The 8,124-nt window shown below is 50.1% G+C and overlaps 1 pseudogene; it reads left to right on the forward strand.

Moving 5' to 3' along the window:
* Positions 1-778: 778 nt before the first annotated feature.
* LOC149858294 (uncharacterized) lies at positions 779-4,089 on the forward strand (annotated as a pseudogene).
* Positions 4,090-8,124: the final 4,035 nt, after the last annotated feature.

The raw sequence follows: 8,124 nt of genomic DNA on the forward strand, positions 1-8,124 counted from the left end.
AGGAAAGGGAAGTCCCTGTTCACAGCCAGGATGGCCAATCTTCTGGACAACGCTTTAAACTAAGCTTGCTGGTGGACAGGGATACAGAAATTCAAACATGTCCAGGGACCAACATACAAGTAAGCCCTGCAAATTGGGATGCTGAGAGAGCCACTTTTGCAGGAGCTGAGAGAATAGTTTTCCATCAGCAGGACAGGAAGGTGGGGGCCTCAATAGGAGGACTCAGGTGCCTATATACTAATGCCAGAAGCATGGGGAACAAGCAGGAGGAGCTAGCCCTCCTACTTTCCAGTGGGCATTATGATCTCATAGGGATTACAGAGACCTGGTGGGACTTCTTACATGACTGGAGTGTAGCTATAGAGGGCTACATCCTGCATAGGTGGGGAAGAAAGGTGGTGGCATTGCTTTCTATGTGAAAGAGCAGTATGCCTCCTTGGAGGCCAACATCAGCTCCAAAAACGAAAAGCTTGAAACCCTCTGGGTTAAGTTTTGACAGGGGGTGAGGGGGAGCATGTAGGTGTATACTACAGACCACCAAACCAGGGGGAGGAACTCAATCTGGCGTTCACCTGAGAATTGACTAAGGCCGCATGTGCATGTGACATAGTTGTCATGGGCGAATTTAATTATCCAGACGTCTCCTGGCAGGAACACTTGGCTAAGTTGGATCAGTCGTGATCTTTCCTGATCTGTGTCAAGGAGCTCTTCCTGACTCAGGAGGTGCATGGGCAAACCAGAGGTGATACTCTGCTAGACTTGGTCCTAGCCAAAGGAGATGACCTTGGCCAGTCAGGCTCAGACGCCAAAGGAGGCACACGTGTGTGTCAGCCCTCGGCTCTCCCTGACCACACTGAGTGAAGCAGCAGCAAGCAAGGAGCTGGCACCAGAATCAAGGTAAGCCAGGCAGGGGGGAAGATGGAGGAGCAGCTGGGCCAGCTGTAGGGAATCAGGAAGGGGTTTTTCTCCCCTTTCATCCCTACTTAGCCATGCTGGGTGGGAGCTGTGCTTCTGAGCCATAAGAACAGGCCCTGCAAACAGGCATGCTCTTAAGGGGCATGCCAGAGTTTGTGCAGGAGTGGGCCCAGGGGGGAGAGCAGGAGGGGCCTGAACTCCAGATTGGCGGCTTCGGACAGAGTCATTAGACTCTTCAGGTGCATGCACATGATGGAGTTTTAATGTGGGTGGTGACTCAGAGTGCAGCCAGGGACCCTGCCTCAATGCTGCTTCCTACCCAGGGCTCCTCTGAGGCCTCCATCCAGATGGAGCCTTTGGGTGGGTCAGCAGCACCCTGGCCCCCTACCTGCAAGGGTTGCCTGGTGGGTCCTCAGGGATCTGGGGGCAGCGGGAGGGCCAGAAGTGCCCTCACCTGTCCTACATTTGCCCAAATTGAGGCCCTGGAGGGGCAGGTGAGGGAACTCCAGGCAGAGGAGCAGGCTGTGGGGGATCAGGGGAATCGGGGAAGAGATTGATGGCTACTTTCATTCTCTGCAGGACAAGATGCTTGGTGGAGAAGCAGCAAGGGAATGCCCTGAAGCAGATGCTGGTGAGTGGAGGATAGTCACCTCCAGGGCCAGACCTCTTGCTGCAGAGATGGCTCCCCTGGTGCAGCTGGGGAACAAATATGAGGCCTTGGCTGTACTGGAGGACTGTGCAGTGGAGGAAAGTGCACTTGAGGAGCCTGCTGCCATCACTGAGCAAGCTGAGGGCCAGCTAGGTAAGCAGAAGAAGAGACGCTGAATCATCATAGTGGGCAACTTCCTGCTGAAAGGAACAGACAGACCCATCTGTCATCCGGATCCTATGGTGTGTGAGGTCTGCTGCCTGCCCACAGCCAGGATCAGGGACATCATGGCAAGAATTCCTGACCTCATCCAGCCCTCCAACAACTATCCCATGATCCTCATCCATGTGGGAACAAATGATGCAGCCAGGAGTAGTCCAGACCATATCATGAGTGACTACAGGGCTCTGGGCACCAGGCTGAGGAAGACGGGGGCGCAGGTGATCTTCCCATCAATCCTCCCGCTCACTGGTCGTAGTAGGTATCACATCATTTGTGTCAGATAAGTCAACCTGCGGCTCTGGAGTTGGTGTCATTGTGCAGGTTTTGGCTTCCTGGACCACAATCCACATTTCTGTTCAAGGGATCTCCTGGGACGTGATGGGCTTAATCTCTCCATGGAAGGTAAGAGTCTCTTTTCTTACAGGTTGGCCTACCTCCTATGTTGGGCTTTAAACTAAGTTCGATGGGGTACGGGGAGGCAGGGGATGGAGGGAATCTAGGACCTTCAATCCACAAGACATGCAACAGAACATCCCAAATAAGTACTAAGGGGCCCTTTGGGCATCAGAACCAGGAGGGGGAGGGGCACCAAAGGCATCATTTGAAGGGCTCATGTGCCTCTATACTCATGCTAGGAGCATGGGGAACAAGGAGGAAGAACTCACACTCCTGCTTTTAGATAATAACTTTGATTTAGTGGGGCTAACAGAAACCTGGTGAGACCCTACCCATGACTGGGCAGTATTCATGGAAAGCTATAGGTTATACAGATGGGACAGAGTAGGGAGAAAAGGGGTGGGGGGGCATTGCTCTCTAGGTTAAGGAGCATTATACATCTACTCTAATCAAAATGGGATTAGAAAAGGAGAAAGTTGAGGCATTGTGGGTTAGAATACATGGAGGTCGAGGGGAAAGAGACTTGGTGGTAGGGGTCTGCTACAGACCAGCACATCAAGAGAAAGAGCTAGACTTGGAATTCTTGAGGCAACTCTCAGAGACCGTACGGTCTAGGGATGTGGTTGTCATGGGGGACCTAACCTACCCTGATATCTGCTGGGAGGAGCAGTCAGTCAAATCCAACCGTTCACGTGGGTTCTTAACCTGGGTACTGGACCTTCACCTAACGCAGGAAGTATACAGTCCCATTGGAGGAATGCCCTACTGGACTTGGTGTTGGCTATGGGGGATGACCTGGTAGGGGAGTTGCAGATTCATGGTCACCCTGGGGACACTGATCACCATTCAATGGAATTCACCATAAGGCATAGGGTGGGTAAGATAACTAGTAGGGTGGAAGTGCTTGACTTTAGGCAGGCTAACTGCAGTGTGCTCAGGAGTTTAGTCAATAACACACTGCAGGATAAGAGTAATGGAGAGATGGGAGTCTAGGAAGGGTGGTCGTTCCTGAAGGAAGTGATCCTTTGGGCACAGAGGGAGATGATTCCAGTGTGACAGAAAGGGAGGGAAAAGGGCCAAAAAACTTCCATGGCTAAACAGACAAATCCAGGGGAGCCTAAGAGCAAAAAAAGAGGCATATAGGCAGTGGAAACAGGGAGAAGCTACCAAGGAGAAGTATACCTACTTGGCCTGCACTTGCAGGGATGCAGTTAGAAAGGCCAAATCAATTACGAAGCTAAGACTAGCAACACATTCTAAAGACAACAAAAAGTCTTTTTTAAATATGTAGGGAGTAAAAAGAAGGTGCAGGGCAGCATAGGGCCTCTACTGAATAAGCAGGAGCAATTAGTGACAGACAGAGGGGACAAGGCTGAGCTATTCAATGAGTTTTTTGCCTGAGTGTTCTTGAATAAGGGTCAAGATAAGTCTCCTAACTGGTTCTTAGTTGGGCATGAGAGGGACACCGGCCTACCAAATGTCAACGCTGACTTGGTGCAGAGTTACTTGGATGGACTGGATGTGTTTAAGTCAGCAGGCCTGGATGAGCTTCATCTGAGGGTACTGAAGGAACTGGCCGATGTCATAGCAGAACCACTGGCATGGCTGTTGGAGCACTCGTGGTGCTCAGGGCAGATCCCAGAGGACTGGAAAAGGGCCAGTGTGGTCCCCATTTTCAAGAAGGGGAGGAAGGAGGATCCAAGTAATTATAGGCCAGTCAGTTTCACCTCCATCCTTGGAAAAGTCTTTGAAAAGATTATGAAGGATCATATTTGTGCAAGTCCAGTGGGAAAAATAATGCTGCAGGGCAACCAGCATGGATTCATAGCAGGCAGATCATGCCTGACTAATCTGGTTTCATTTTCTGACCAGGTCACAAAACACTTAGATGCAGGAGTAAAGGTGGATGTCATTTTCTTAGATTTTAGGAAGGCCTTCGATACCGTATTGCATCCCATTCTCATAAATAAATTAAGAGGCTGTGACTTAGATGCTTATACAGTGCAGTGGGTGGCAAATTGGCTTGGGGGTCGCACTCAGAGAGTGGTCGTAGACAGGTCGGTATCAACTTGGAAGGATGTGGATAGGGGGGTTCCATGGGGCTCGGTCCTTGGATCTGTACTCTTCAATGTCTTCATCAGTGACTTGGATGTGCACGTGAAGTGTACCCTGTCCAAGTTTGCGGATGATACCAAATTGTGGGGGAAATGAACACTCTGGAGGGTAGGGAACAACTGCAGGCTGACCTGGACAGGTTGGATAAGTGGGCAGAACACAATAGGTTGCAGTATAACAAGGACAAATGCAGAGTGCTGCACCTAGGGCTTAAAAATATCCAGCACGCCTACTGGCTGGGGAATGACCCTCTCAGCAGCACTGAAGTGGAAAGGGATCTTGGATTTGCCAGAAGATGTGTGATAAATAGAACCAAAGAGGTGATATTTCCCCTCTATACAACATTGGTCAGACCGCAGTTGGAGTACTGCGTCCAGTTCTGGGTGCCATACTTTAAGAAGGATGTGAATAACCTCGAGAGATTCCACAGGGGGGCCATTTGTATGGTTAAGGGTTTACAGGCTAAGCCCTATGAGGTGAGACTAAAGGACCTGGACCTGTTCAGCCTCCACAAGAGAAAGCTGAACGGTGATCTTGTGGCTGCCTACAGATTCATTAGGGGCGTGCAGCAGGAAACCAGAGATGTTCTGTTCATCAGGGCACCTCTTGGGGTAACAAGGAGCAATGGTCACAAACTGACAGAGAGCAGATTAAGGCTAGATATCAGGAAAAGCTTCTGTACAGTGAGGGTGGCCAAATCTTGGAATGGGCTTCCAAGGGAGGTGGTGCTCTCCCCTACCTTGGGGTTCTTTAAGAGAAGGCTGGATAGGCATCTGGCTAGGGTCATCTGACCCCAAAACTTTTTCCTGCCCAGGATAGGGGGCTGGACTTGATGATCTGTTGAGGTCCCCTGAGACCCTAGCATCTATGAATCTATAAATCTATGACCTGGTGACCGACCTAAATATAGGGGGAAGTCTTGGCGACAGCAACCATGAAAACATCATGCTCACTGTCTGACATAAGGCAGACAAATCTGGTAGTAGGACTGAAGTTTTGGACTTCAAAAATGCCAGTTTCAACAAGTTTGGGTTACTAGTAGGGGAACTGCTGCAGGACCAGGGACCAAAGGTAAAAGGTATGCACGAAGAGTGGTTGTTCCTTAAGGACACAATCCTTGAAGCACAAAGGAAGTCCATTCTCATATGGAGAAAAGGTAACCAAAGGGTTGGGAAGCCCTCTTGACTTAACAGGGAAATCATGGTCCTTTTAAGAAAGAAGAAAGAGGCTTATAAACAATGGATGCTTGGGACGGGTCCCAAGGGGGACTATTCCATGATGGCCTGCATTTGCAAGGAAAAGATAAGAAAAGCTAAAGCGGCAACCGAACTTAGATTAGCAACCAGAATCAAGGACAACACAAAGTCCTTCTTTAGGTACATAGGGAACAAGGAAAACAAATGGGAGTGTGGGGCCATTGCTCAACAACTCAGGAGAGCTGGTTACCAGCACCCAGGAGAAAGCTGAACTCCTGAATGACTACTTTGCCTCGGTCTTTCACCAGACCAAGGTGAAAACAACACTAGGTAGAGTACAGGATGTGCACTGTAGGAATAATCGCCTTCCTACTATTGCCATAGAATTGGTGTATGACCAATTAAAAAAATTAAACAGAAAAGTCAGCGGGACCAGATGATCTTCATCCAAGAGTGCTGAAGGAGCTGGCCAAAGTCACTGCAGAACCCCTGAGGAAACTCTTCCACAACTTGTGGCACTCTGGAGAAGTCCCTGAAGACTGAAAGAGGGCCAATGTTGTGCCCATCCACAAGAAGGGCAGGAGGGAGGACTTACAGGTAACGATAGGCTAGTCAGCCTAACTTCCATCCTAGGGAAAATCAAGTTAATCAAGGAGTCTATCTGTGATAAGCTTGTAGAAAGTAAGATTCTGAATGACAGCCAGCATGGCTTTGTCGTGGGCAGGTCTTGCCTTACCAACCTCATCTCCTTCTATGACCAGGTAACTCACCACCTGGATATGAGAGAGTAGGTTGACATTCATAGATTCATAGATGCTAGGGTTGGAAGGGACAGATCATTGAGTTTGACTCCCTGCCTAAGCAGGAAAGAGTGCTGAGGTCAGATGACTCCAGCCAGATGCTTATCCAGCCTTCTCTTAAAACCCCCCAACATAGGGCAGAGTACCACCTCCCTTGGAAGCCCATTCCAAATTTTGGCCACCTACCATGAAGAAGTTTTTTCCTGATATCTAGCCTAAATCTGTTCTCTGTCAGGTTGTGACCATTGTACCTCAAGAGGCACCCTGGTGAACAGAGCATCTCTGATCCCTTGCTGCATCCCCCAAATGAATTTGTAGGCAGCCACAAGATCACCTCTCAGCCTTCTCTTGTGGAGGCTGAAGAGGTCCAGGTCCTTCAGTCTCTCCACATAGGGCTTGTCCTGTAAGCCCCTAACCATACAAATGGCCCTTCTCTGGATCCTCTTGAGTCTATCAACATCCTTCTTGAAGTACGGCTTCCAAAACTGGACGCAATACTCCAGCTGTGGTCTGACCAATGCTGCACAGAGGGGACGTATCACCTCCTTGGTTCTAATTGTCATGCATCTGCTGATGCATTATAAAGTGCGATTAGCTTTGCTGATGATTTCGTCACACTAACAACTCATGTTCATCTTGGAGTCCACTATGACTCCAAGGTCTCTTTCCGCTTCTGTGCTGCTGAGAGGGTCACTTCCCAGCCAGTAGGTGTGATGGATATTTTTGTACCCTAGGTGCAGCACTTTGCATTTGTCAATGTTGTACTGCACCCTAATGTGTACTGCCCACTTTTCTAACCTGTCCAGGTCTGCCTGCAATCGTTCCCTACGCTTCAGAGTGTGTACTTCACCCCACAACTTAGTATCGTCCACAAACCTGGACAGAGTACCCTTCACACCCACATCCAGGTCACTGATGAAGATATTGAAGGATACAGATCCATGGACCAAACCCTGCAGGACCCCACTACCCATATCCTTCCAGGTCAATGCCGACCCATCTACTACCACTCTCTGGGTTTCATAGTTTCATAGTAGCTAGAGTCGGAAGGGACCTAGGTAGATCATCTAGTCCGACCCCCTGCCTTAGCAGGAAAGAGCACCGGGGTCAGATGACCCCGGCAAGGTGCTCATCTAACTTCCTTTTAAAAATCCCCAGGCTAGGAGCCTGCACCACTTCCCCTGGAAGCTGGTTCCAGGCCCTAGCCACCCTGACTGTGAAGTAGCGCCTCCTAATATCTAATCTAAACTTACCCTCCGCCAGTTTGTGACCGTTATTCCTGGTCACTCCTGGCAGCGCACGGGGGAACAGGGACTCCCCCAATACCTGCTGATCCCCCCTGACCAGTTTGTAGCAGGCCACAAGGTCCCCCCTTAACCTTCTCTTGTGGAGGCTAAACAGGTTCAGGTCCCGTAGCCTCTCCTCATAAGGCCTGCCCTGCTGACCCCTGATCATACGAGTGGCCCTCCTCTGAACTCTTTCCATATTGTCCACGTCCCTCTTGAAGTGTGGCGCCCAGAACTGGACGCAGTACTCCAGCTGCGGCCTGACCAGTGCCGCATAGAGGGGGAGGATCACCTCCCTGGAGATGCTGCACCACATCCTTCCAGGTCGAGAAGAACCCATCCACTACCACCCTCTGGGTGCGGCCCTCCAACCAGTTGGCGACCCATTTGACCGTGTGGGCATCGACACCACAGTCTCCCAGCTTTTTGATGAGGACAGGGTGAGAGACAGTGTCGAAAGCCTTCCGGAAGTCCAAAAAGACTACATCCACAGCAACCCCTGCGTCTAATGATTTGGTGACCTGATCGTAAAAGGCCACCAGGTT

The sequence above is a fragment of the Crocodylus siamensis genome, chromosome 8 (assembly GCF_052110815.1).
Source record: "Crocodylus siamensis isolate JL-2025a chromosome 8, ASM5211081v1, whole genome shotgun sequence".
Lineage (NCBI taxonomy): Eukaryota > Metazoa > Chordata > Crocodylia > Crocodylidae > Crocodylus > Crocodylus siamensis.